General features: G+C 34.4%; 1 protein-coding gene across 1 annotated transcript in view; it reads right to left on the reverse strand.

The window, feature by feature from the left end:
* LOC113066793 (protein NDRG4-like) overlaps positions 1–3,719 on the reverse strand; it is a 35,774-nt gene extending 32,055 nt beyond the window's left edge. Inside the window, exons 1-2 of the mRNA XM_026238822.1 lie at positions 3,621–3,719; positions 2,545–2,767 (exon numbers count right to left, since the gene is read on the reverse strand). The gene's annotated coding sequence lies outside the window, so the exon portion shown is untranslated. The remainder of the gene's footprint in view (positions 1–2,544; positions 2,768–3,620) is intronic.
* Between the last annotated feature and the right edge of the window lie 2,690 nt (positions 3,720–6,409).

Below are 6,409 nucleotides of genomic sequence, written 5' to 3' on the forward strand. Positions count from 1 at the left end.
ATTCCCACTGGTGCCTACGCCATCCGCTGGAGCGCCACTTTCTCATGTACGTGCATACCAGTTAGTAGAAGCGAGATTACTGTTTATTAAGTTTTACATATTAATATTTTTCTTATAAAAACACATCAGTTCACTTCAGGGATACTTTTTATGATGGATGGACGCAGTTTATTGGACTTCTATTGGACTATTGAATATCACCCATTCACTGCCATTGATAGTTTTCAGTCACATGACTGGTTCGAAGACCCAGCAGGAAAAACATCCATAGAACTGCAGCACAAGCCTGATGATTTTCTATCTGTTCCAATCTACACAAAAAAAAATAGATAATCTCTCAAAAGAATAAAAGAAAAAGTGTGAACAAAAAACAAGTTCTGGCCATTATAAATCCATATAAATCACCCACCACAATATTTTAACAACTAAAAACAGAGGGGCATTCTAAAATATTTAATGTGAAAACACTTCAAATGCTTTTAAAACAGTTACATTAAAATATCAAATTCAGTACACACCTTATTGATGATGCGTGCTTTATACAGGCAAACAGATGAGCTCGGAATATGAGTGCAATGTGATAAATGGTTAAGCGTCTTCTTTATAATGGTTTTCTACGGGAAAACAAACTTTAAAAATGTAACTTTGCACATTGTGTTTATATTCTTGGTTCATCTGCTTGCCTGTACAAAGTATGCATCATCGGTAAGGTGTGTACTGAATTTGGCCTTTAAATATCACTGTCTTACTACATTACTACTTAATGCAAACCTCATAAAAACAACTGGTGCTCAGTGGAGGAAAGCCTTGTTTTAATCTCCATCTGGGCTTTCCTGTAAGGGTCATGTGAAAACTATTAATTATAAAGCTCGGAAGAGCCAGGACATGTTTTAATAGAACTCAGTTGTATTCATCTGAAAGTAAGTCATATACATCTAGGATGGCTTAAGGGTGAGTAAATTATGGGGCAATTTTCATTTTTGGGTGAACGATCCCTTTAATGTTAATTAATGTATTTACGTTCCAGTCTGAACACCAGAAATACTCTTTGTTAAAATGTTTTAGTTATTGACATATATGATGTGCAAATTCATAACTCCACAGGCTTTAAGAAAAAAACAAAAAAACAGATGAAACATGTTCAACCCTCTTTAGGATGATTAAATGGAAGAATCTGAAACTGCTTTATAAAAGCATCCCTGGGAAAAAATACATAATTATAAAGATAAAAAGAACTAATGACCTTTATGAACTTTCAAGGAAGAAACAAAGAGTGAAAACAACGGATCAAATTGGTTTTTGCCCATACCAAATTGAAATATTGTTTATACTCAAAACGTAAACAAGTCTCTCAATAACACAAACATACTCATGTGTGTGACCCACTTTAAACCACTCACAAGAAACTCTTCTTAGTCCTTCTTTGTAATCTTTTGGTCTTTCAGGCCTGCAGGTCTGCAATTTTCCTTTTTCTGTAGTTGATAACTAGACTAAAGGTTGTGAGGTGAGAAGACCGGCTCTTTTCCCACAGCTGGAAACTGTTTAGTGCACTCTGCCCTGCTTTAAACAAACTCCTCTCTAAGCAGTCTAAGCGCCCCACCAGCGCTGATGTGTCTTCCTTGTAGGCATTTTGGGACGAATCCATGGTCCGACGGAAATGACCATAGAAAGTGTGATAAAGTCTGTTTAGCTGAAAAATATATCTCATAAATTTGAACTAAAACAAAAAGACAAAAAAAAAACATTTTGTATTTGCAATTTTATTGAAATAATAGAAGAATTTAGTCATGTTCTTACTCAAAGTTCTGTTTGTTGTTTTGTAGTAATCAATATGCAGTGCCAGCCATAATAACTCGGCAGCAGACATTTAAAGCCCTGAATATTCCCCAAACTTCACATGGAGCTTTAATTGTGTTCACTGATTTAACGCTACAGAACTGTACGTCCTGTTCAACCTGGCATATCAACAGCCCAGCAACTGGTCAGTACTAGTAAAGATTTTAAACATACTGCTCCCTCTACTGGTTGAGATAAGAAATAACAGATGGATTACAGGACATAAGATCCCAGTCTCATGAAAACACGTAAATAGTATGCCAAATAAAAACTAAAACTTGTGGTATTGATACGCAAAAATGGACTTTGGCATGCATATTATATGCAGTTTTTGCATCCATATGATACAAAATTTGTTGGCCGTTTGCATAATGATACACAGGTTTCGCATACAAATATGATAGACATCTACCCCACAACCCTAAACCTACCCATCGCATAGCATATGAACGCCAAAGTCCATTTTTGCTTATCAATACCACAAGTTTTCGTTTTTATTTGGCGTACTATTTATAAGTAATTTCATGAGATCGGGGTTAGAAATAAACAGACATGATTTCAGCTTGTGAACCTTAAGGCCAAGCTTTCTTCTAACCACCCATTACTAACAGGTTAAGGTAATGTCTTGTATGGTCATTATTTACATATGATTCAGCATGATTTTTACAGACATTATTGTGAATTGACTATCTATCTAGAGATGCTCACCTGTAATGTCTGGGCTTTCAGGGCTGTCAAAAAGTAGCATCTGGGAGCTTAAACCATAGTAATACGTCCCTATCTTTTTGTGCAAGTCAACAACAATGGGATCCTCTCCAAACACTGTTCTCCAGCTGTCACGATACACCTTTGGCAGCTCTACAGACAGCACTCGTCTCTTTTGTTCATACAGGCCCTTGGCAAGACATAGTGGCATCTCCATCTTTGTACCCTGAAACATAAAAAAACACAAGTATAAATCAATCACGTACTCATGTTTGTGAAAGGACAGAACCTCTTTCTCATATGAAGTTAACATTAAACCGGAAAACAAAAATGTCATGGTCAGAGACTTTTATTTAATGAATATGCAAACAACTGTCTATTCATGCAACACAGTCCAACATCAAACCAAATTAGCCAACTTTGCCAGTGCTGATTTTCATGTTAACAATATAATTTCTGTCATGAATATTTCCAGTGCCACTTGTAATTGTAACATTCTGTGGTGAAAATTACAGTCATGGAAATTAAAATTTGTCTAATGAAACAACTTTTGTCTTGTTAAGGCTAAGTTCATAGTTAGCATTTTATGCATATTAAACAGAAGTAATATTTTCACAATTTGAGACATTTATATGCACAATTAATTAAAAAAAAATATACAGAAGAGATATTAATCATTCAATTCTCTTCACTTACACAGCGGTCTCACTTGTAACGGAGTACAATAATAAAAGTCTTGGTGATAAAATTGTTGATTGTCTGGAAAATTATTCTAAAATTTTTGAAAAATCTATTCATTTGTTAAAAAAGGAAATTGTAAACAAAAAATAGTTTAGTATATTTCAACAGTCAGATTTTTTTAAATGGTTTTCATAGGACTTTAGATCTGGGGCAAGACCTGAAACATTTGAATAGCCGCTTCAATGTTACCTTTATACAGCAAACTTAGTTTCAACCTGTTGTACACAAAAGTGCTTGAAATGTGATTAAATACCCTTTAATTTTGCATTAAATTTGCAATGAAGATCTATTTACAGAAATGCAATATATATATTAATTAATCTTTATGTTTTTATTACCTTAGATCGAGCTATTTCTATCTACATTCACTGCGTGGGTCCCCTTACACGGAAGTCGCCATCACGTTTCTACAGTAGCCCTGAACGGACAAACTGCTATACAGCGTGCATTTCGTCACTTCGTTTATGCAAATAAAACACAAACACAATGATGAACAAGTAAATTAACATTCGCGATAACACTGATTTATTGAATAAAGTAAATATAATTGCTTGATTTACCTTTGTACAGAAATATCACCCAGAGAAAAGAAATTCTCCTCCATTCCGATTTTTAAGATACGTGATTTCTAAATAAGCAAACTATAATCAAGAGACAGTAAAAAATAAAGACAAACATATCAAAACAACAGCACTGTGATAGCAGCATTTGGCGCGCAACTTCAAATGAGAAGAAGTTATAGAGCATCGATCAAAGGGAGCATCGAACAGGCGAGACCAATCGATAACAGACTGATGAGGACAGAGAGCATCTCAAATCCTCAAAATGTATAGAAAACTTACTGAAAAAAACAGGGCACGGTTCCCCGATAACACTCACTCTTAGCGCGCTAAGAAGACTCGAAAGACATATCCAAAGTTGTTTATGTTCCTAAGTGTGTTCCCCGAAGTGTCCCTTAGGAAGTTTCTTAGCACGCTGCCTCTTACGTCCGACGTTACAAGAGCGCTGTCCAAAGTCAGGGTGCTGAATTAGTTGGCATCGATTGCTCAGGAATCGATTTTCCACTTCACGCGAAGGTGCATTACAGCGTTCAGAAAGACAACACGTTCTATGCAAATGAAACATTCCTCAAATTATTACAGTAACATTTATTTTAACATAGTTTAAGTTATCAGTAAAATATAGACTGTAAAGTAAATTATCAAATGTTCAGTAATATGTTCACACGATATGCTATGACGGTTAGACGAACCGGGGATCCCTCGCTAATCACCCACCTTCCTTATCCCGTTGTGCCACTTGTGCCGCTTCTTGACATGCTACTCAACTTCAACAAATGCATGGGACAACTGTATGTGTAACGGCTCAAGCTAATTCTGTGTTTAATAGATTTTCTAAAAGCTTAATTGTGTTTTGAGACTGTTTTATTCCCCACCATGCAACTAAGTGATTTGAAAACAGCAATGTTGAATAGGGGTTGAATATTTATGACATAGCAGTATTATTTTAGGAATAGGTTAAGAACTACTTAGCGAAAATAACGTTTTGGGGAACCGGGCCCAGATCAGAAAAAAAGGGTGAAAAAAATAGTTTGGTTGGCTACTCCTACTTATTTTATTACAACAAGTTAAAATCGTTTTAATCAGCAACGCTATTTTTAGAAAAAAGAAAACAATATAAATATAAGGATCAAAAAAGTAAAGTAACATTTAATCAATACTATCTTCATTATGTTTTTGTGTGGATAAAACGATGATTGATAAATCTGTCATGTGCATTTATCACTTTGGCCATCAGATGTCACTATAGCTTTAATTTACTCACGAAACAGCGTGTAATTGCAGTGATTATCACTGTCTGTCAGTTACAACTGGATAGCATTCCACGAATAGTCTCATCTAAACATAACAATAGTTTACCAGTTGCCTGAAATTAAAGATAATTATAATATTAAAATCTTATTATTAGTATATTGTAAATTCAAAAGTTGTTTACAACACAGTTTAAGTGAACTCTTAATGAAACTAAGTTTTCGTATTGTAACTGCAAGCCAGTTCTATTCTTAATTAGTCTGTCCCTGTTTTTTAAGGTCCCAGTTAATATAGGCTATTATCTCTATCTGGACTGCCACATGCTTTTGTGCTCTTCATCTTCAAATAAATGACATTATACGTATAGGCCTACTCAAATCCACTTTGATTTACAGCAGAAATATGTGAAAAATAAGCTCACGATTAGGCAATACCTGGACACTGTCTTCTTTTAAAGAGAAAAGACAGAATAGTAGAATAGCAGTCTAAAGTACACTGCCAAATTTACAGAACAGACTCAGTACTGTTTTATTTCATCTTTCTATGGACATAAATTGTGGTTTTATTTATTGTGCACATTAAAAATGGTCCATGGTGTGACATTGCTCAATGCCCTTAACGTATTTTGTATACTACTTTAACTAAAATGTTTTTGTATTGTAAGATAGGCAGGCGGTAGGAAGTAATATATTAATCATATTATGCTAATTTTAAATAGCCCCAAGGGAACCAAATGTAATCATTACATCAGTGTCTGTGGTTGTTATGGTCCTGTTTACAAGATCATGTCTTCTTAAAAGATTAATGCAATGCACACTATGATATTAGTGATGTGGCCCATACATAATTTATGAATGCAGAAATATTAATACCCATTATATATAGATTTACTGCAAGCGATGAGTATAATACAGGATAGATGCTTTGTCTTACTGAAAGTTTATTTGACTGTATTGCATATTATTTGACTGTACTGCAATCTATCAGCATAGCTTATATATAGCATATATATATATATATATATATATATATATATATATATATATGTGTGTGTGTGTGTGTGTGTGTGTGTGTGTGTGTGTGTGTGTGTGTGTGTGTGTGTGTGATAATTGTTTTTAACTTTTGTACTATTTTACTTTTTCCTGATAATTGTTATGAATGTGTGTGTGTATTTAATGAGTTGCCAACATACTAAACCATGCCAATAAAGTACTTTGATAGTGAAAACTGACAGAAAATGATGCACATATCTGTTTGTGATCTTTGCAATAAACCATGGGTTTCCTTCTGTCAGTAAATGCCCTGAGATTTCATTA

This window comes from Carassius auratus, chromosome 50 (genome assembly GCF_003368295.1).
Source record: "Carassius auratus strain Wakin chromosome 50, ASM336829v1, whole genome shotgun sequence".
Classification (NCBI taxonomy): Eukaryota; Metazoa; Chordata; class Actinopteri; order Cypriniformes; family Cyprinidae; genus Carassius; species Carassius auratus.